At 47.3% G+C, this 23,304-nt stretch overlaps 1 protein-coding gene across 1 annotated transcript in view; it reads right to left on the bottom strand.

Moving 5' to 3' along the window:
* RBM26 (RNA binding motif protein 26) overlaps positions 1 to 23,304 on the bottom strand; it is a 1,704,516-nt gene that overhangs the window by 1,238,084 nt on the left and 443,128 nt on the right. The gene's annotated exons all lie outside the window — the stretch shown is intronic.

Here is a 23,304-nt window from a genome sequence, read left to right as displayed (position 1 = left end):
GCCTGTACTCTTCACGTAATCATCCAAGGATGTGGACTATTATGTATTTTGGTCTTATATTTTCTTGATTGTATTGCAACAATTTGTTTCTGAATTTGTGGTTCATTGAACATGCTTTGTTCAAAATGGTATTCCGACATCCCCTCTCCCTGGCTATCATTTTATGTTACCAGGCAAGCAAATGTTTTATTATTTACACTGTGTGCTTACCTTAAAATGTCATTGTGTTATTAATGTTGTGCATGTGAAATCAGGCTCTGCCTTGAAAAAGACTGACGGTCGAAACACATGTTGGCTGAAATTGTGCCTTTCATGGATTTTCTAATTTGTGGTCTAACAAATGGCATAAATTAGTCAATGAAATCAACTTGTCAGTCTATAACAGGCTTATGCTTTTTTTCATCAGTTTCATGAATTAATGTGTTTGTATGGACTTAGACTTGACACAAACTATTCCTAAGCGTTAATACTAACATTATTAACCAGCAGTATTGATTCAGGAGGGTAGCGCATCATATGGGATACATTACTCACCGTAATCGTATTTCTGATGCTTGTATCTGCTTAGATTCACATGCTGTGCATAGGCCGACATCTAGTGGAAGTTGTGGAGTATTACAGTTTGTTTTTCGAAACTTGAAAATGAGCGACTTAGGGCGTGCCCGTAATACTATCCCTAGTGTGACGTCCACTGTACCCATGATCCCTCACGCGTTTAGGATGCTCAGATTGTATTTTTCTGACATGGGGAAGCAGGAGGAGTAGAGCGAGCACAGAATATCCAAGCAGATATGATAAGACTACAAGCATCCATGTGCCTTCTCTCAGAGGGGAGGAAGGGCGGGCACATGTGAATCTAAGCAGATGCAACCATCAGAAATACGATTACGGTGAGTAATGTATCCCTTCTGATTCTTGTGGAATCTGCTTAGATGACATGCTGTGCATAGATTAGCGACCAGTGTTGGGAGGTGGGATGTGAGAAGGGTCATTGTCCCACTTGAGTATCTGCCTTGGAATGAGTGTCAAAACAGTAGTGCTGAGTAAAGGTGTGAATAGAGTTCCATGTAGCTGCTTTGCAAATGGTATCAAGGGGTACATTTGCAATGAAAGCCAGCTTGGCCCCAGTGCCTCTTGTAGAGTGGGCCCTTGGCATAAAAGGCAGTCTCTGATCTGAAAGGGAGTAACATATCTGGATACATTTGACTATCCATTTCGAGATGGCACCTTTAGAGACGCGATCTCCTTCTCTGCCTGTAGCTACGGAGACAAACAGTTGATCTGTCTTTCTTAGCGGTCTCGTCTTGTCTATGTAGTAGAGGACCGCTCTTCGCACATCTAGTGTGTGTAGTATCACCTTAGGAGAGCTTTTGGGTTCTTGGAAGAAGGCCGGTAGCTCAATGGACTGGTTAACATGGAATTTTGAAATGAACTTCGGTGAGAACCTAGGGTGAGTTCGAAGAACCAGTTTATCCTTATGAACAGTAATGAAATGATCCTGCACTGACAAAGCCTGAATTTCACTGACCCTTATGGATGTAATGGCTAAGAAGGCAGTCTTTTAAGTCAGGTGTTTGAGACTAACTTTGTGCATGGGTTCAAGGGGGGGGGGGGGGGGGGGAGCATTGAGTTTAGCAAGCACCACATTAAGGTCCCATCCTGGTGGAGGGTTCGAAATTGGAGGGTGGAGTCTCTTTACCAGGTGTAAGTGCAATCAATCGGGTTGATTTTTTTATTCTGGCATCAAATAACAAATCTTTTCCATTTATCAAAATAACAGTGTCTTGTGTTTGGTTTCCTTGATTCTTTTAGGCTATCCATGCATCTGTGTGGTAGATTGAGATGACCAAACTATGACTTCAGGAGCCATGCTGCCAAGTTCATCAAGCTGCGTTGAGGATGCACTTTTGTCCTTCGTGCTGGAGTAGGTTGTGCCAGCAAGGGAGTCTGATGGGTTCGCACACTGCCAGTTTGCACAGGTGCAGGAACCACGGTTGTCTCGCCCACATGGGAGCAACTAGGATGAGAGTCATTGATTCCATGTGCATCTTGTTGACCACTTTCCTCATCAGAGGGGTTGGTGGAAAACCGTAGACAAACATCCCCGACCAGTTCATCCATAGAGCGTTCCCCATGGAGCCTGGCTGGGGGAACCTGGATGCGAATCCTGGGCATTGTCTGTTGTCGCTTGTAGCGAATAGGTCTATAGTGGGGAAGCCCCACTGTGAGAAGAGGTCTCCTACAACTTCTTCGTGTAGACACCATTCGTGTTCTTCCGGGAAGGGGTCTCTGCTCAAAGCGTCCTCTAGTGAATTGAGATCCCCTGGAATATGTTGAGATGACAGTTAAATGTTCCGTCTGAGTGCCCATATCCAAGTTTTCTGGGCAAGCTTGGACAGATTTGGCAAACGAGTGCCCCCCCTGTTGGTTTATGTAAAACATTGCAGTCGTGCTGTCCATTAGGATATGCACTGACTGGTTCGATAGGTGGGGTTCAAACGCTCGAAGCGCTCTGAAGACTGCCAGAAGCTCTAGCAGGTTGATGTGATTCTTGGCCACTAGTCCAGAGGCCCTGTGCTGTGTGGTGAAGGAGGTGTGCTCCCCATCCTGAGAGAGACGAGTCTAGTGACTACGGCCTGTATTTCTGGATCGTAAAAGGGTTTCCCCTTCGAAAGATTCTCTTGTCCACCAGCGAAGCCTCTGTACTAGTGTTGGCGAAACGACCACTAAATCGTCCCACTGACCACTTGCCTGAGACCACTGTTTCACCAACCATTCCTGCATGGGTCGCAGGTGCGCTTGGGGAACCAGGTAAATACATGATGCCATCAGGCCTAGCAAACACATGGCTTTGCGAACCGTTATCGGACTACCTGACTGATATTGTAGAATTTGCAGTAATAGATTCCGAATTCTTTCCTCTGATGGAAAGGCCAACCCCTCTTGAGTGTTTATGACATCTCCTAGGAACTGTTTGGAGGTGCTTGGCACCAGGCTTGATTTTTTTCTCGTTGATTCAGAAGCCCAATTCGAAGAGTAGATCGATCGTTCTTTGGATGTTGGATCTGCAAATTACTGGGGTCTCCCCCGTGATGAGTCAGTCGTCCAGGTAAGGGTACACTGGGATTGCCTCCCTGCGTAGTTGCGCCGCCACCATCACCAGTACCTTGGTGACTACTCTTGGAGCCGAGGCTATACCGAAGGGCAGCACCTTGAACTGGTAGTGCCGATTGTCCACCTTTAAGCGCAAAAATCTTCTGTGCGCTGGGAACATGGAAATATGAAAATGGGCATCTTTCATGTCCAATGTTGCCATGTAATCCCCCCTTTTTAGCAGGGGGATTACTTCTTGGAGAGTAGTCATGCGAAAATGTTGAGGCTTGACATACTTGTTTGCAGGGCGTAAATCTAATACTGGGTGCATTGTTAGATTTTTTTTGGCACAAGGAAGTAAAGTGAATAAATACCCTTATTTACCTGGTTGTCCGGGACATGTTCTATCGCGTCCTATGCAAGAAGAATGGCGATCTCCTTAAGGAGGATTCTTTGGTGCTCCAAGGAGTGCATTTTCTGTCTTGGAGGATGGTCGCGGGGGCGCTCCAACAGTCCGATGCAGTATCCTGCGGACACTCTACAGCACCCATCTGTCCGATGCGATCCCTTCCCATACGTGGGTGAAGCTGGAAATGCGCACCCCTACTGGGGATGCATGGGAAGGGACCCTGAGTGGAGCGTCACTGTTTGTTGGGAGGTGTACCGACTACCTGGGCTGCCTCTCCCTCGGCCCCTTTTCAGCCCTCTGGCGAAATTCGGGGTACCCTGTTGGTTGCCTCCCCACGATGTCGCTTGCCCTTGAGAGCAATTGGACCCTCTTAGGGAATTATGGCCGTGTGAGCGACGAAAATTATTATTCCTTTATTGGTTTATTGGTTAGTTGTCCAAGGGACTTAAGGGTCTCATATTTGTCTTTGGCTGTTTTGAGTGCCTCCTCCACCGCTTTCCCAAACAAGACATTTGGTTCCACCGGCATGTCGATTAGAGTGGTTTGTGTCTCAGGTTTGAACCCCGATTGCCTTAGCCAAGCGTGTCTCTTGATGACTGCTCTCTGCGATGAGCCGGCCAGCATTGCCTGCTGCGTCAAGTCACCTTGAGAATGCATCCGGACACAGATCTCCCTTCCGATGCAATCTGAGCCAACTGGCCCTTTAGAGGTTCAGGTGCGGAGGCAATGAGGGCAGCAACCTGCTCCCATTGGTGACAATTGTTACTTGCCAGCAGAGTGGTGGTGTTAGCAATTTTTGCCTGGTAAGCGGAGGTGGAAGCCACTTTCATTCCTAGCCCATACATCCTTTTGCTCTCCTTGTCTGGGAGAGCTTCCAAGGATGCTAGAGGTGTACACACCCTTTTCCTGGTGGTTGTGACCACCAATGAGTCGGGTTTAAGCTGACCCCTTATAAAAAGTGGGTCGGAGGGGGCGGCCCTGAATAATTTCTCTATTCTTGGGTTGACTGCCGGGGTAAGGTTAGGGGTGAGGAGGGAGGGGTCGAATCTGCGTTGAATGCATTTCAGAATTGGTATGGCTTGGGCAACAGATTTCCTATCCCCCATAATTTCCTCTGCAAAGTCCCTCTCTTCTTGAGCCCCTTGAGTGTCTATCTGAAAGTGCTCTGCAGCTTTAGCTAAGACCTCATTCAATAATGGCTGACTATCCACAGGTGAGTTATTCACAGGTGGGTCAGAGTCGAGACTATAGGCCTCTGCCTCGTCGTCTTCCTCCTCCTCATCCTGGTCCTCATCGTCCCCATAATATTCGACCCCTGCCTGGTCGTCCAGTATCTGTATGTCTGGATCTTCATTATACTGAAGATAAGGTTGAATAGTGAGTGGGTCTGAAATCAGGCCCTGAGCTGGAGTCTCAGTGTGAGGTCTCTTACTAGGAGGCTGAGGGTCTTTGGATCCGGAAAGAGTGGAGGTAGCAGGGGTATTCTGATAGCTCAGAAAGTAGTCCGGATTGATCTCGTAAAAATTTGCCATAAAAGACATTCGCCTCATAACCCTGTCGATGTCTTCAGCGCTCCATTCCTTAGAACTTGGAATGATCACATCTTGTTGAGGTTCATCTTCCATTCCCACATCCTCTGGAGTGGGAGGGACAACCTTAGGCCTAGTGACAGGGTCAGGGGTCTTGGTTTTTTCAGAAGATCTAGGTTTGTCCTTCTGAACCTGGTGTTCAGATGTTTTTTTCTGTTTGTCCCCTTTACCATGTGCGGAGGCATGTTTCCCTGACTCCATGACTTCCCTGAATCTTTCGGCGCCTGGCGTCGAGATTCAGAGGTGGGTTCCGTAGGGTCTAAAGATTTTGAGGGGGGACGGCGAGACTCGGAAGCAGACATAGAATAAACTGCCAGAGCCGACTTTGAACGTGCTTTTTGGGGGTGGAGGTTGGTTTCGTCTTCCGACGACCATATCTCTGTGATTTAAGGCAGCGTGGCACATTTAGCAATCGTAGACGGTTGCTGTGTGTCGTGAGGCGATCGAGACCTGGAACGCCCGGAGGACACCAATTCTGCGGACCGCTCCGATTGTGCCTTTTTCTACCGATCGCTCGACACGCGCGTAGAGTCTCAGGAGGGGTTAGTGTGTTTAGGTGTATGGGTAGCTCTCATGCCGCCGGCTGTGGTCCCCATAACTGCCCCGCCGGACAGTCCTCGGAGGTCGGAGGCTCGCGCTTGGGTGTCTAACGACACTCCAGTGCCCTCGCCATCCGAAACAGCGGCATTGCTGCCATCACTGAAGGAACCCACAGCGTCAATGGCCTCGAGTTGCCTGGCGTAATGGGCCCAACGTTTGGTAGAGCAGTCCTTAAGTATTTTAGCTTTATAGAGCTTACACGCTCTGCAATTGGCTTTGGGGTGGTCCCTTTGCAAACAGATTACAGGTGTTATGCTCATCTACCCAAGGGAACTTACAGTAGCACTTGGGGCAGAATTTAAATTGAGTACTCTCCATATGTTAATATATGGCAGTGGGCGAGTATGTAGGAAATAAACGAGTGCGATATGTCCATTCCCCACTCTCCCTACTTGCAGGGCCGTGGCCAGAGGCCTTCTGAGGCCCAAAGTCCGTTGTGCAGTCTCAACGGCTGTTCGCTCTTCAGTACCGACGTCGATCTTAGTAGTCTCGACGTGGGATAAGAGGAACAGGGAATTTATGAATAATTAATGACAAATGGCTGAAAGCCAGGCAACTCTGCAACTATGCTTCCGACAAGTATGGCGGAAAAAAACAATCTGAGGGTCCTACACGCATGAGGGATCATGGGTACAGTGGACGTCACACTAGGGATATTACTGGCATGCCCTAGGTCGACGTCCATTTTAGAGTTTAAAAAAAACAAACATACTCTGCAGCTTCCACTAGATGTCGGCCTATGCACAGCATGTGAATCTAAGCAGATGCAACCATCGGAAATGCTTTTACGGTAGGAATGCATTGTCTTCTGATGTTTGTTAATCTGCTTAGAAACACATGCTGTGCGTAGACTAGCGAGCAGTACCCGGAGTTGGAGGTGGGTTGTGAGAAGGAACAGTAGAGAAAATATGTCTTAATACTGCTTGTCCCACCTGGGAATCAGATCTAGAGTGGGCATCTAGACAGTAGTATTTTGTAAAGGTGTGAACAGAACTCCAGGTTGCTGCTTTGCAAATGGACTCAAGAGGGACATTTGCAATGAAAGCTATGGAAGCCTCGAGTGGAGTGTGCTCTTGGCTTGAAGGGTAGTTCTCTCTTAGCAAGAGTGTAACAGAGTGATGCATTGTACAATCCATCTAGAAATAGTGGATTTTGAAACTGCATCTCCTTCTCTTCCTGCTGCCACCGAGACAAAGAACTGATTAGTCTCTCTCAGTGGTCTATTTCTTTCCATATAAAACATGACAGCTCTGCGAACATCCCGTGTATGCAGGCTCTTCTCACCTAAGTTTGAAGGATTTTGAAAGAACGTTGGTAGTTCTATTGAGTGATTGACATGAAATTTAGAGATAAATTTTGGCGCAAACCTAGGATGTGTGCTTAGAACCACCTTATCTTTGTGAACTGTTACAAAGGGTCCAGTACAAAGAGCGCTTGTAGTTCACTTACTCTCCTAATGGAGGTGATGGCTATTAGAAAAGCAGTATTAAGAGTGAGGTCTTTAAGTGTTGCTTTGTGCATGGGTTCAAAGGGTGACCCCATGAGCCTGGTTAGTACCATATTTAGGTCCCATCCGGGAGCGGGGTTAGCTATGGGAGGGTGGATCCTCTTCACTCCTTCCATGAAGGCTTTAATAACTGGTACTTTCCACCATGACACTTTAAATTGGGAAGTGGTGTATGCGGAAAGTGCAGCTAAATGGACAAGCACCAAGCCAGAGTCTAGTAGGTGAGTCAGGTACAGAACAATTTGTGAGAGAGCAGTCAACTGGGTTGATGCTCCTTCCCCCATACCAGATGAAAAATCTTTTCCATTTGCTAGAATAACAGTGACGAGTGTTAGGCTTTCTAGCCTCCCTGAGAATGTCCATGCATCTCTGCGGGAGTTGTAAATGTCCAAATTCTATGATCTCAGGAGCCAGGCTGCTAAGTTCATGGTCTGAGGGCATGGATGTAGTGTCCTGCCCTTGTCCTGTGACAGCATGTTGTACGGGCAGGGAAGTTTCACTGGAGGGGATAGGGACATCTCCATCAAGTGAGCGAACCAAGGTTGTCTGACCCGCATAGGGGCCACCAGTTTCATGGTAACTTGTTCCTGGTGGATCTTGTGCACTATCTTGTTGAGAAGGGGAGTCGGGAGCGCAAACAAATTTCCCTGACCATGGTATCGATAGACCGTTCCCCTTGGATTGGTTCTGGGGGTACCTGGAGGCGTAATCTTGGCATTGTGAGTTCTCCAGAGTTGCGAACAGGTCCATTTCTGGGAATCCCCATTGCGTGAAGCCGTTGAAGATGTCTTCGTGTAACCGCCATTTGTACTCAGAGCAGAGGAAAGTCTTTGCTGAGTTCGTTCTGCTAGCAGATTGAGTTCCCCTGGTACATGTTGTGACAGTAGGAACATGTGTTTGAGAGCCCACTTCCAGATGTTCTGGGACAGCTTGGACAGTCCTGGAGAGTGAGTGCCCCCCTGCTTGTTGAGGTAGTACATGGCTGTGGTGCTGTCCGTGAGGACCATCACCGTCTTCCCTTGTAGGTGTGCCTGGAAGGTCTTCAGTGCCTTGAACACAGCTAGTAGCTCCAGTAAGTTTATGTGCTTGGATGCTACGCTCGGAGTCCAGACTCCGTGAGCAGTCTGATGGGATAGGTGAGCCCCCCCATCCTGTGGGGGATGCGTCTGTGGTTAGAGTGGCTTACACTGCGGGGGTGGCGAATGGTTTCCCTATTACCAAGTTTTCCTTCGACCACCACCGCAGCGAGAAAACCAAGGCCTGCAAGACCACCACTAGATCTTCCCATTGTCCGCTGGCCTGACACCACTGGCTCTTGAGCTACTCTTGCATTGGGCGCAGGCGCACGTGAGGTACCAAATAAATACATGACGCCATCATTCCTAGTACGCGCATTGCTTTGCGTACCGTCACCTCTCGACCGGCCACATATTGAGGGATTTGAAACAGCATGTTTTGAACCCTGTCGTTGGAGGGGAAGACGAAGCTGTCCTTTGTTCGAATTAGAGCCCCTAAGAATTATTTGATCTGGCTGGGGTCTAAGCTGTAAGCTGGACTTCTTCTCATTGATGGAGAAGCCCAGTTGAAACAAAAGGTCTACAGTCTTTTGGGTATTTGCAAAGCATGTTTCGTAAGAATCCCCCTGTTATGAGCCAGTCGAAGTAAGCGTATACTGGGATGGACAACCTGCGCAGGTGGGCCGCTGCCACTGCCAGTACTTTCGTGAATACTCTTGGTGCTGATGCTACGCCGAAGGGTAGCACTCTGAATTGGTAGTGTTTGCCCTCCATCATGAACTGGAGGTATTTCCTTTGCGCTGGAAACATTAAACTATGAAAGTATGCATCTTTCATGTCCAGTGTCATGTAATCTCCCGGAGAAAGCAGGGGGATTACCTCCTGTAGAGTCACCATACGAAACTTTTGAGGTTTCGTAAATTTGTTCGCTGGGCGCAAATCTAGTACAGGGCGCATTGTTAAGTCCTTTTTGGGTACAAGGAAGTACACTGAATAAATACCTTCCGTTACCTGGGATAGAGGCACGACCTCTATGGCTCCTTTTTCTAGTAGTTGGTCCACTTCTTGAAGAAAGATGGCAAGGTGTTCCGGTGACATGCGTCGTCCCCTCGGGGGTCTGTACGTAGGGGATCTGTTGAACTCTATACAATGGCCGCGGGCTATGGTTGATAGTACCCAATGGTCTGATGTTATACCCTCCCATGCTGGAAGAAAGGATGTTAACCGGCCCCCAACTAGCGTAGCATGGGAGGGGACCCGAATCTTCGAGTCATTTGGTGTTGGTGGCTTGGGAACCTCTAGGGGTGGGACCCCGACCTCTTCCCTTGCCACGACGTTGTCCTCTTAGGTTATATTGTCCACTGCTGCCTTGGTTAGAGGACCAGTTACCTGCAGAATATTGCTGCTGCTGTTGCTGCTGCTGCTGGCGTTGGCCTCGAAAAAACCGCTTATTGCCATAACCACGTTTGTTGGGAGGCCTTGAAATTTGATCTAGTTTCTTGATAGTGTCAAATACTTTCGTTGCGGTTTCTAAAGCCTCATCCACCGCTTTACCAAAGAGGTTTGCATCTTCTATAGGTTTGTTAATAAGAGATGCTTGCGTCTCAGGTTTAAAGCCTGAATTACGTAGCCATACATGCCATTTCAGTAGGATTCCTTGTACTAGGGAACGCCCGGCCGTTTCTGCAGCATCCAGGGTATTCTTGATGATGCTTTGGTTGACTAAAGTCCCTTCAATCACTGTGGCTAGAAGGCGAATACGTAGGGGTTCCGGTATCTCCTCAATGTCCTTACGTAGTTTGCTCCATTGTGCATCTGCGTAACTTGCAAGCAAGGAGTTATTGTTGGCAATTATCTGGTGGTGCCTCGCTAGTTGACAGCGGCAACCCTGCTCTCTTCCTGGTATTTGTCACCACTAAGGAGTCTGGTACGAGTGGCCCCTGATGTATAAAGGGTCCGATGGAGAAGGACTAAGCAATTTTTCTATCCTAGGGTTGACCCCTCTGATCAACCCAGGAGTAGATAGTGAAGGAATAATTTGCCTCCTTACTGAGGCGAGTGGGGGAATGGTTTGGCTGAAAGGGGGTTTCTCCTTAATGATTTTTTCGACAAAGTCGATGTCAGGAGAAGTTTCCCAGGTTTCGATCTCAAAATGTGCTGCTGCCTTAAGTAGAAGTGCATTAAAGGTGGGTTGATCATCTATAGGCGATGTATTCCTAATAGGCAAGTCTTTTGGAGGGGACAGGTTTACGGCTTCAGGGTCTGAAAACACTGACGGGGACTGCCAGGGCTGTGAGGCCCCTTCTTCTGGGTCTTCTCCGAAGCCCCTATCACCCATATCAGGGTTGCCTTCAAAACCTTCCTCCTGTAGGTTTTCTTCCCCCTCATTGCCTAGGAATTCATCATCCTCCTGAAAGTGGGTGTCCTATTCAGCGAGGTCAAATAAATCTACATTTTCTGGGGTTGGATCAAACAGCCTGGGGTACTTGGCCCTGGGATCCTCCTGAGGTCCCTCTCTTGATCTCTTCGGTGTTGGAAGGTTCCGAGTCTCCATAAACCTCTCCATCCTGTCCATACAGAACTGGAGTCTCTATGGTTTCGTGAGGTACTCTGGAACGGTCAGGGGGAGGAAAGGGAGGGCCTTCCGTTAGGAAATGCTTCGACCTATCCCATAACGTCGAAGAGAGGTCTCCTTCGCCGTTACAGGCGTCGCTTGCTTTACGCCGACGGGTGCTCTCTGGGGGTGCAAGTCATCTGGCGGTTTAGTGGTAGCACCCTTATCAGGGGCTAGCCCAGTCGCTGGTCACATATGCAGTTGCGAGGGGGGGCTTCAGACTCTTACGGTCCGAGGCCGCCACCGGTAGGACCTGCATCTCCATTGGCGCCAACGCCTTCGACGAGGAAGAGCCATGGGTTATATGTTTATGGGAGTGTTTTCTGTGTGCGTCCTTGTTGCCGGGGTGTTCATCTCCATAAGCAGGGCGTGAGCCGAGCTTGTCGGGGCCGGGGACGGACGACGAGCGTGCACACTCTTTAGAGAGGTCTACGACTTCCGAAACGGATGTCGTGTTGTCACATTCGTCACTTTCGGCGGCGGTGGGTGATGAGTTAGACCTAGTAATGGCGTAGGACGCCCACCTTTTGACCCTACAGTCTTTTAAAGTCTTCGGCTTAAGTAGCTGACAGGCCGCACAGCAGTCTTTTGTGGTCGAGAGGCAAGCAACGGTTACACAGTTTATGCTCGTCTTTCCAGGTAAACTTGCCCTTACAACGCGGGCAAAACCTAAAAGTGCGTCCTCTCCATAGCTGAGGAACAGATCGCATGTGACAACAACCTCGAGGGAAAAGGAGGGGACAGGGAAAGGCATTCTCAAAGAGAAACAATGTCCCACGACCCCACTCTCCCTACTGTATTTGGCCGTCGAGGCCAGGCCACGTGTTCAGCGAACGCCGAACAACCTCTTCCGAAGGCACCGCCGTCGGAGATCTTGATCGTCGGTGAACAGCTTCGCAGCTACAACGACAGAGGGGTGAAGAAATGAATAATTAAGGGCGACCAAAGGTCAAGTAAAGTTTTTGCAATGTCTCTCGAGGAGCTCCGAGTATAGGCGACCAATATCTGGATTGTATTTTATCTGAAATGAGGTAGCATGAGGAGTAGCGTGAGTACAGAGTATCCAAGCAGATAAGATAAAGACTACAAACATCCATGCGCCTTCTCTCAGAGGGGAGGCAGGGCGGGCGCATGTGAATCTAAGCAGATACAAGCATCAGAAATACGGTGAGTAATATATCCCTTCTGAGGCTTGTGGAATCTGCTTACATCACATGCTGTGCATAGATTACCGAGCAGTGTTAGAAGGAGGTGGGATGTGAGAAGGGTCATGAGCGAACAAATGTCTTAGAACCCCTTGTCCCACTTGAGTATCTGTCTTGGAATGAGTGTCAATGCAGTAGTGCTGAGTAAAGGTGTGACTAGAGCTCCATGTAGCTGCTTTGCAAATGCTGTCAATGAGTATATTCGCAATGAAAGCCAGAGTTGCTCCAGTGCCTCTTGTAGAGTGAGCCCTCGGCGTAAAAGGCAGTGTTTTATCTGAAAGGGAATAGCACAGTTGGATACATCTGACTATCCACCTTGAGATGGCATTCTTAGAGCCGCGATCTCCCTCTCTGCCTGGAGCTATGGAGACGAACAGCTGATCTGTTTTTCTTAGCGGTCTGGTTTTGTCTACATAGCAGAGGACTGCCATCCTCACATTTAGTGTGTGGAGTTACACCTCAGCAGAGCTTTTGGGTTCTTGGAAAAAGGCTGGCAGCTCAATAGACTGGTTAACTTGGAATTTGAAAATGAATTTATGTGCAAACCTAGGATGAGTCATTCATATCCTTATGAATAGTAAAGAAAGGATCCTTGTCATGACCACAAGTTAGTTTATTTTCCCATACTTGTCCTAAGAGTTGCAGGTTCATAGGGAATTTATTTGCCCTAGCTAGTTATTGATTCTAACTCCCCATATTAATGGTTGGTTGAGTTTCTTTAATGGCCGCTAGGTGGCTCCTCTGGTCAGTTTGTTAGCAGGTCTAGTTGTTTTCTTGTGCCAGCTATTTAAGCCCCGCCCCTCAGGAGGCTCACGCTTCGCGTCGTTTGTCTGAGCTCAGATTGAACGCTCGCCGCGTACCTCCGTTCCCTGTCACCGCTCAATATACCTTGTCCACAGAAAATTACATTCATTCCTTGAGTAACTTTAATTATTTATCAGCTCCCTTCCTGTGTTTTCCAGTTGCTGCCGTTCCCGGCTCAGTCACAGTCCATAGTTGAAGTCCTGTCATAGCGTTCTCCTCAGCTCTCAGTTCGTAGCAGTCTTCTCTCACGCAAGTACACCCATTATATGCAAATGCATTTGCTTCGTTTTTGTTGCCTTGTTGCCTTATCAGATACATTGAAATTGTGGATGAATGTTATTTGAATTCCTCACGCATCTTCAGGATTTTACGTTGTTTTTGGCGGTTTTCGCGCCCTTTTCCTGTGGAGTTTTGTCTGGGAAGCGGATATTCTAGTCAGAAAAGTTTGGTCACACTAAGGTTCCTATTACGCTCAGTGATAAGGTGTTTTCCTGTTTCCGTCTCGTAGTGTAGTGAGGTAGTTTTTTTTCTGTAATTCTACACTTGCATTACATCTCAGCTTATTGCCCCCTTTTAGGTTCAATTAGCATAGGGTCTATGTCATTGTTTTAGTGCGATTTAGTCCCTTTCAAAAGAAACTGTTATCAGTGTCCCCTCTTCAGAACTTGCGCCCCTGTATAAAACAGGATGGAGAGCTCAACTAATTAAATACCAAGGTGAGATATTTGCTGGCTCCCATATTACCAGTTTTGACCTTCTGTTTTACAGGAGAAAACTAAGGAAGGGAAATTGTTATTTTCTTCACAGAAATTCAGTGTCTAGTTCCCTGGAAGGTAGAAGTAAGTTGGAGTTCCAGAGGGTTCCTGCAGAGTTTTCAGGTGAGCGTTACAGAACGCGAAGCCACTTTAAAAAAAAATACTCTGCCTGGACATTATGGAAACTCCAGAAGTAGACCAGTTGGCTCAGTTATTGGGAGAACTAAGGGCTGAGGTCCATGCAGCCCGCTCAGAAACCAGTGCTCTCCGGAGAGAATTATTTGTTAACCGGGATCGCACTGAGGAGTTAGCTCGTCAGATGTTGCAAGCCCAAGCGGGTCAAACTCTCTTGCCTTCTCCCAGTGCATCTGCCCCCGTTTCAGTCACGCCTCCCTCACCAGTTCAAGTAATTGTTCCCGGCAATATCCCATTAGCTCCTCCTGAACGCTTTCTAGGAGATCCTAAGAAGTTTGCGGTTTTTCTCAACCAATGCCAGCTTCATTTCCTCTGTCGCCCTGGGGTATTTCCTTCTGATCAGGCCAAGGTAGCGTTTATATTATCCTATTTGGGTGGTTATGCAGCTGATTGGTCAATCCCGTTAGTAAATAGGGATGATCCGATTTTGAGAAATCTTGTAGAATTTCAGAAGGAGATGGAGAAATTGTTTGCACGTCATGCTCAGGGTCAGGCTCTGGATAATGAGTTGCTTTCACTTCGCCAAGGTAACCAGGATTTGTTGGCATATGTAGCAACCTTTAACAGATTGGTGGCAGAAACAAACTGGCCCACAGAGAAAAGAACCACCTTATTTCAGAGAGGATTACGTAATGAATTGAAGGACGTCCTGGCTCAGGTGGTGAATCCTCCAGAAGGAATTGCAGAATTCATTGATCTAACGGTACAACTTGACCAAAGATTGCAAGACAGAAGAATGGATCGCTCTCATTCAGAAAACAGAACATATTTTGTGCGCCCCAAGGAAAATCAGTTGAGAACCAGTTCAGAGAGTTCCGTTGAACCCATGCAGTTGGGAGCCGTCAGAGGACCGATATCACAAGCTGAAAGAGACAAGAGACGCCAACAACAGTTGTGTCTTTACTGTGGTAAGGCTGGTCATTTTCTCAAGGAGTGTCCTATTAAACCTTCCAGGAAGCCTATTGGAGGTGTTAACCCAGACAAGAAGGACTCGGGTTCGGAAAACTCCAGTGCCCGACAAGTGTAGAGGTCAACTTGTCGAGCATGGAAAAAGGTTTGGTGACCTCACATTTTGTTTTTCCCATTACTTTATCCAGTACGAAACAGCCCATCAGAATGCAGATTTTGCAAGCCTACATCGATTGTGGAGCAGTTGGGAATTACATGGATATCGATTTGGCAACTAGGAGGGGTTTTCCTTGTACGAACAAGCACGAAGCTGAAAATGTATCAGCAGTCGATGGTACGCCCTTGGCTTCAGGTCCCGTTACTCAATGCACGGAGAACCTTATTATGTGTTGTCAGGGAAAACATGAAGAGAGAATCACGTTCGACCTTATTAGCGCTCCCCAACTCCAAATTATACTTGGCTTGCCCTGGTTGGAGAAACATAACCCAAGGATTGATTGGCGAACTCGGTCTTTGACCTTTGCTGCTGAGTGTAGAGAATCTTGCTGTAAAACAAACACCCAGGATGATTCCCGTTTAATGGAGAAGGACTCTGTATCAACGTTAGGAATCATCGGCTTACTACCTCACGAGTATGCAGAATTTCGAGACGCCTTTGAAGAGAAATTGGCCGAGGAGCTTCCTCCACATCGGCCCTATGGTTGTCAGATTGATCTTCCTGGAAGTGAAATTCTGTGTAGTCGGATTTATTCACTAACAGAGAAAGAAGATGCTCACCTAAAGAAATACTTAGACCAATACTTAGCCAACGGTTTCATCCGACCCTCTAAGACTCCTGCTGCTTCGCCTCTTTTTTTTGTTGCAAAGAAGGAACGTGATCTCAGAACTTGCATCGATTACCGAGCACTCAACCAGATTACTGTCAAGAATCGATATCCTATTCCCCTCATTTCAAATTTGTTGGACCAAATTAAAGGATCTCAGATATTCACCAAGCTGGATCTTAGAGGGGCGTATCACCTGATCCGAGTGAAGGAAGGCGACGAGTGGAAGACTGCCTTTCGCACAAAGTATGGCCTCTTCGAATACCAAGTCATGCCATTCGGGTTATGCAACGCTCCAGCAGCATTTCAGTGCTTTATGAATGACGTTTTGAAAGATTTGCTCGATGTCTGCGCAGTAGTATATATTGACGATATCTTGATCTTTTCGGCAACCCTCTCGGAGCATGTGAATCACGTTTCAGAAGTTTTTAAAAGATTGCGAGAGCACTCCCTTTTTGTGAAGATGGAAAAGTGTTCATTTCATGTTCCTGAAGTAGAGTTTCTAGGGTTTGTGCTGTCCTCTCAAGGAGTGAAGATGGATGTTCGTAAGGTAGAGGCGATTCTTTCATGGCCAGTTCCAACTTCGGTGAAAGGAGTCCAAAGTTTTTTAGGTTTTGCAAATTTCTATAGAAGATTTGTGGAAAATTTCTCGCAGTTGGTTCATCCAATCGCGTCCTTGCTTAGAAAGAATCAGAAGTTTGCCTGGACACCAGAGGCCACCAATGCTTTTCAGACTCTCAAGTCCAAGTTTACTGAGGCTCCTATTTTGAGACATCCTCGTCCTGACTTACCTTTTATTGTAGAGACTGATGCCTCAAGTGCTGCCATGGGGGCTGTTTTGTCTCAACGAGATCCACAGACTCAAGATTTGCATCCAGTGGCGTTTTGGTCGAAAATATTTTCAACTGCAGAACGAAATTATACCATTACCGACAGGGAACTGTTGGCAATCAAGTGCGCCTTAAAGGAATGGAGACATTATTTGCTTGGTGCCCAACACACCGTCACTATCCTTACCGACCACCGAAACTTGCAGTATCTCCGCTCAGTCAAGGCCCAATCGGCTAGACAACTGCGATGGGCTTTATTCTTCGCAGAGTACGACTTTGTCATCACTTTTCGGCCAGGAGTTCGAAATGGGAAGGCCAACGCCTTGTCCCGGATTGGCAATGAAGATGAGACCTTTGCTCCCCAAGTTCCAAACAACATCATTGCTGGAGACAGGGTTTTAGGATTGCTAAACACTTCAGACCCTTTTTATGAAGAACTGCGGAAGGAAGTCAAGAGGAATGTGGTTCCTGAAGAGCTGCTTACCTGGACAAATCGAGGCGATCAATTCACCCTGCAGGAGGATATCCCGCATTATCAAAATCGCTTGTACCTACCTACTGAGGAATTGAGAAGACAAGTAATTGCTAACTACCATAGCTCCTTGATTGAGGGACATCCAGGGGTCACAAAGTCTTTGGAAAAAATCAAGAGACACTACTGGTGGCCTACATGGCGCAAAGATGTCATTCAATTTATTCAAACCTGTGGAACCTGTGCACAAAATAAGAATACTAAGAAAAGACCGGACAGTCTTCTTCAACCATTGGATGTACCACCGAGTCCTTGGCATACTGTGTCAATGGATTTTATTACCAATCTTCCTCCATGTAGGGGTTTTGACACCATTCTAGTGGTGGTTGACTTATTCTCCAAGATGGCACATTTTATCGCAGTCCAAGGACTTCCGACAGCTTCTGGATTGGCCAAGCTATTTCTGGAGAATATTGTTAAGGCGCATGGTTTTCCCTCCATTGTAATCTCTGATCGTGGTAGTCAATTTGTTTCTAAATTTTGGAGGCAATGTTGTGCTCTGGCCAAGATTGATGTTCGACTATCCACCAGCCATGATCCCCAAACCGATGGTCAGACGGAGCGCACTAACCAGACCTTAGAACAGTATTTACGATGCATGCTTCACCAAACAGAAGACTCTTGGTTGGATATATTGTGGGTGGCAGAATATGCTTACAACAATTCAACTCATTCCTCTACTGGGCTTACTCCATTCTATACATTACATGGCAAACATCCTCGAACTTCAGCCTTTGACCCTCCAGAACCTTTAGAGATGCCTGCTGTGAAAACTCTCCATGAATTCATCTCAACGGCCCACACTAGGGCTCAAGCTAGCTTGTCCGCAGCCAAGGAAAGTCAGAAGAAGTTTGCTGATCGCCATCGAAGTGTAGCTCCTAGGTTTCAAGTCGGAGACTCTGTGTGGCTATCCTCCAGAAATTTGATGTTGAAAGGTTCAAAGAAATTTCTTCCTCGATTTTTGGGTCCGTTCTCCATAGAAGCCTTCATCAACCCAGTGGCAATGAAATTGACCCTTCCTCGGAAGATGCAAATTCATCCAGTTTTTCATGTGTCTTTACTGAAACCAGTAACGCCAGATACTCGTTTAGAACCAGCTCCTGCTCCCGTTGAGTTTGAAGACAATCAATCTGAATATGAAGTGAAGGATATTTTAGACTCCAAGATTGTCAGGCGCAAGGTTTTTTTATCTTATTGACTGGAAGGGTTACGGTCCCTTAGATAGATCCTGGGAACCTAAAGAAAACATACATGCCACTAGATTGTTAAAAAGGTTTCATCACAATCACCCCAATAAACCAGGAGGAGAGTCCTTGAGGAGGGGTAACTGTCATGACCACAGGTTAGTTTATTTTCCCATACTTGTCCTAAGAGTTGCAGGTTCATAGGGAATTTATTTGCCCTAGCTAGTTATTGATTCTAACTCCCCATATTAATGGTTGGTTGAGTTTCTTTAATGGCCGCTAGGTGGCTCCTCTGGTCAGTTAGCGGGTCTAGTTGTTTTCTTGTGCCAGCTATTTAAGCCCCGCCCCTCAGGAGGCTCACGCTTCGCGTCGTTTGTCGGAGTTCAGATTGAACGCTCGCCGCGTACCTCCGTTCCCTGTCACCGCTCAATATACCTTGTCCACAGAAAATTACATTCATTCCTTGAGTAACTTTAATTAGTTATCAGCTCCCTTCCTGTGTTTTCCAGTTGCTGCCGTTCCCGGCTCAGTCACAGTCCATAGTTGAAGTCCTGTCATAGCGTTCTCCTCAGCTCTCAGTTCGTAGCAGTCTTCTCTCACGCAAGTACATCCATTATATGCAAATGCATTTGCTTCGTTTTTGTTGCCTTGTTGCCTTATCAGATACATTGAAATTGTGGATGAATGCTATTTGAATTCCTCGCGCATCTTCAGGATATTACGTTGTTTTTGGCGGTTTCGCGCCCTTTTCCTGTGGAGTTTTGTCTGGGAAGCGGATATTCTAGTCAGAAAATTTTGGTCACACTAAGGTTCCTATTACGCTCAGTGATAAGGTGTTTTCCTGTTTCCGTCTCGTAGTGTAGTGAGGTAGTTTGTTTTCTGTAATTCTACACTTGCATTACACCTCAGCTTATTGCCCCCTTTTAGGTTCAATTAGCATAGGGTCTATGTCATTGTTTTAGTGCCATTTAGTCCCTTTCAAAAGAAACTGTTATCAGTGTCCCCTCTTCAGAACTTGCGCCCCTGTATAAAACAGGATGGAGAGCTCAACTAATTAAATACCAAGGTGAGATATTTGCTGGCTCCCATATTACCAGTTTTGACCTTCTGTTTTACAGGAGAAAACAAAGGAAGGGAAATTGTTATTTTCTTCACAGAAATTCAGTGTCTAGTTCCCAGGAAGGTAGAAGTAAGTTGGAGTTCCAGAGGGTTCCTGCAGAGTTTTCAGGTGAGCGTTACAATCCTGCACTGAGTTTGAATTTCACTGACTCTTCTTATGGAGGTGATCGCTACTAAGAAGGCAGTTTTATAAGTCAGGTGTTTTAGACTAGATTTGTGCATGGGCTCAAAGGGGGGTCCCGTGAGCTTAGCAAGCACCACATTAAGGTGCCAACCTGGTGGTGGGTCAGTAATTGGAGGGTGGAGTCTCTTTACCCCTTTCATAAATGCTTTGACAAATGGCACTTTCCACCATGACACTGTGTTATGGGAAGTGGTGTAGGCTGATAAAGCTGACAGGTGTACTTTAAGTGAGTTTAACACTACCCCTGCATCCAATAGGTGGAGCATATACGTGACAACATTAGAAGGAGTACAATCAACTGGGTTGATTTGCTTATTCTGGCACCAAATAAATTGTTTCCATTTGTCATAGTAACAGTGCCTTGTGTTAGGTTTTCATGACTCTTTCAAGATATCCATGCATCTCTGGGGTAAATTGAGATGTCCGAACTCTGACTTCAGGAGCCATGCTGCCAAGTTTATTGAGTTGGGCTGAGGATGCGCTGTTAGCCCCTCGTGCTGGGAGAGTAGGTTCTACCGGCACGGGAGTTTGATGGGGTCGTACACCGCCAGTTTGCATAGGTGTGGGTACCAGGGTTGTCTCGCCCACATAGGAGCAACCAGGATGAGAGTCATTGGATCCCTGTGGATCTTGTTCATTACCTTCCTCATCAGAGGGGTTGGTGGAAAAGCATAGGCAAACATCCCTGACCAATTCATTCAAAGGGCGTTCCCCCTTGGAGCCTGGCTGGGGGAACCTGGATGCGAAGTCTGGGCATTGCCTGTTTTCGCTTGTGGCGAATAGGTCTATAGTGGGGAAAACCGACTGGGTGAAGAGGTCTCCTACGACTTCTTCGTGTAGTCTCCATTCGTGTTCTTCTGGGAGGGGATCCCTGCTCAGAGCATCTGCTAGGGAGTTAAGATCCCCTGGAACATGTTCGTATGACACGAAAATCTTCCGTTTGAGTGCCGATTTCCAAAGTTTCTGGGCAAGCTTGGAAAGATTTGGTGAATGAGTGCCCCCTTGTTTGTTTAAGTAAAACAATGCAGTCATGCTGTTTGTTAGGATCTGCACTGACTGGTTGGATAGGAGGGGTTTGAATGCCCGAAGCGCTCTGAAGACTGCCAGAAGTTCTAGCAGATTGATGTGGTTCTGAGCCACTGTGTGAGACCAGAGACCCTGAGCTGTATGGTGAAGGTAGTGGGCTCCCCACCCTGCTAGGGAGGAGTCTGTTGTGACAACGGCCTGTATCCCTGGATCGTAGAAGGGTTTCCCTTTCGTAAAATAATCTCTTGTCCACGAGCGAAGCCTCTGTACTAGTGTTGGCGAAACGACCACTAGATCGTACCACTGACCACTTGCTTGAGACCACCGTTTCGCCAACCATTCCTGCATGGGTCACAGGCGCGCGTGGGGAACCAGGTAAATGCAAGATGCCATCATGCCTAGCAAACGCATCGCTTTGCGCACCCTTATTTGGTGACCGGCCTGATATTGAGGAATTTGCAGCAACAGATTTCGAATTCTTTCCTCTGATGGAAAGGCCAACCCCTCTTGAGTGTTTAGGACAGCTCCTAGGAACTGCTTTGAGGTGCTTGGCACCAGGCTTGATTTTTTTTCGTTGAGAAGCCCAATTGGAAGAGGTCGATTGTTCTTTGGATGTTTAGTCTTCAAATTAAGGGGGATTCCCGTAGGTGCGTAGGTGCGCCGCCGCCACCAGGAACTTGGTGAATACCCTTGGAGCAGAGGCTATTCCAAAGGGCAGCACACCTTGAACTGGTAGTGCTGATTGTCCACCTGGGAACATTGAAATATGAAAATGGGCATCTTTCATATCCAATGTTGCCGTGTAATCCCCTTTTTTAGTAGGGGGATTACCTCTTGGAGTGTGGTCATGCGGAATTTCTGTGGCTTGAAATACTTGTTTGCAGGGCGCAAATCTAATACTGGGCGCATTGTTAGGTTTTTTTTTTGGCACAAGGAAGTAGGTTGAATAAATACCCCGGTTTACCCGTTTGCCCGGGACGAGTGCTATGGCGTCCTTTGCAAGTAGAATGGCGATCTCCGAGGATTTTCTGGTGTTCCAACAAGTGTACCTTGTGTCTCGGAGGATGGTTGTGGGGGCGCCCTAGTAGTACTATACAGTATCCCGCAGACACCGTGGACAGCACCCATCTGTCCAAAGTGATCCCTGAAACAGAACGTCACCGTTTACTGGGTGGCGTACCACCTATGGCGGGGCTGCCTCTACCCCTAGTGCGGCCTATGCGCTGCCCTCTGTGGAAGGCCTGTGATGATTGCCCCATGAGGTTCCTTGATTTTGATAGCAGTTTGAACCCCTCTGGGAGCTTTGGCCCCGAAGGCGATGGAAATTAGAGTTTCTCCTCTGTCCCGAGGGTTTATTAGTGAGTTGTCTGAGAGGTTTTAGGGTCTCATACTAGTCCTTAGCTGTCTTTACGTCTTCCTCCACTGCCTTGCCGAATAGTACGTCCGGCTCTACCGGCATGTCTATAAGAGTGGCTTGGGTCTCGGGTTTGAACCCTGACTGTCTTAACCAAGCGTGACGCTTTATTACAGTGCCTTCAGCGATTAGTCTTCCAGCATTATCTGCTGCATCAAAGTTTGTTTTCAGAATGCATCCTGATACAGACCTTCCATCTGCTGCCAGCTGAGCCAACTGGCTCTTCAGTGGTTTAGGTGCGGAGGATACCAAAGCAGCTACTACTTCCCACTGATGGCAATTGTAGTTTGCCAAAAGAGTTGCACTGTTTGCAATTCGTGCCGATAGGCGGAAGTGGAGGCAAATTTCCTGTTCAGAGTATATAGTCTTCTGCTCTTTATTAGGAGGTGCTTCCGAAGAAGCAAATGGTGTGCCGGCCCTCTTTCTGGTGGTTACTACCAGGGAGTCCGGTTTTGATTGGCCCCTAATGGATAGGGGATCAGAAGGTGCGGCACAGAATATTTTTTCAACTCGTGGATTAACCGCATGAGTAAGATTTGGAGTTGCCAGGGTAAATTCTATGCTGGCTAGATTCTAATATAGGGATAGCCTGAGTAATGGCTCTTCTGTCACCTAGGATTTCTTACGCAAAAATCCCTTTCCTCTTGGACACCCTGTGTGTCAAGATGAAAATGGGCTGCTGCCTTAGCCAGTACCTCATTGAGGAGTGGTTGATTATCTACCGGTGAGTCATTCACCAGGGGTTCTTTAGGAATTGGGGAGTCAAGATTGTAGACTTCAGCCTCATCCTCCTCCTGGTCCTCGTCATCCCCATAATAAGAGACCCCTGTCTGGTCTTCAATCATTTGTGGTTCTGTTTCCTCACAATATGACTCGGGATGGTAAGGTTCAATGACCAGAGGGTCTGTGACCAAGGCCTGCGCCTGGGCATCAGAGCAGAGTCTTTTAGCAGGGGGTTGAGAGGCCTTGGACCCCCAAAGGGGCAGAGGTAGCTGGTGTGTTGGCATAACTATGAAAATAATTAGGGTCTTTTTCATAGAAGTCTGCAAAAAAGGACATTCTTCTCATAACCCTATCAATATCAGCTGAATTCCATTCTCTGGAGCTAGGGATAACCACAACATCTGTTTCTTCCTCCATGCCCATATCTCGAGCAGTGGGAGGGATGATTTTACCTTTAGTGGGAGGCTCGGGGACCTTGGACTTTCCTACTGATTTAGGGGTCTTTTCTCCTTATGGTGTTCTGAAGGCTTTGTGGTGTTTATCCCCCCCCATGACTAGATGAATATTTCCCAGTGCTTTTAGGGGCCTCCGAGGGATCCGACGCCATGAGTCGAGATTCAGTTGTGGTACGAGATTCGGAGGTGGTCTTGGAGGAAGGACGTCGAATCTCGGGAGTAGACGCTACGCGCCTTGCCTGAGGATAGAGGTCGGAATAGTCTTCCGACGATCGGGTCTCTGGGACTATTGGGAGTGCGACACCCTTTCCAACTGC

This window comes from Ambystoma mexicanum, chromosome 7q (assembly GCF_040938575.1).
Source record: "Ambystoma mexicanum isolate Mex_15411 chromosome 7q, UKY_AmexF1_1, whole genome shotgun sequence".
NCBI lineage: Eukaryota > Metazoa > Chordata > Amphibia > Caudata > Ambystomatidae > Ambystoma > Ambystoma mexicanum.
The sequence above is the reverse complement of the archived record's forward strand: the minus strand, read 5'-3'. Positions and strand labels throughout refer to the sequence as shown.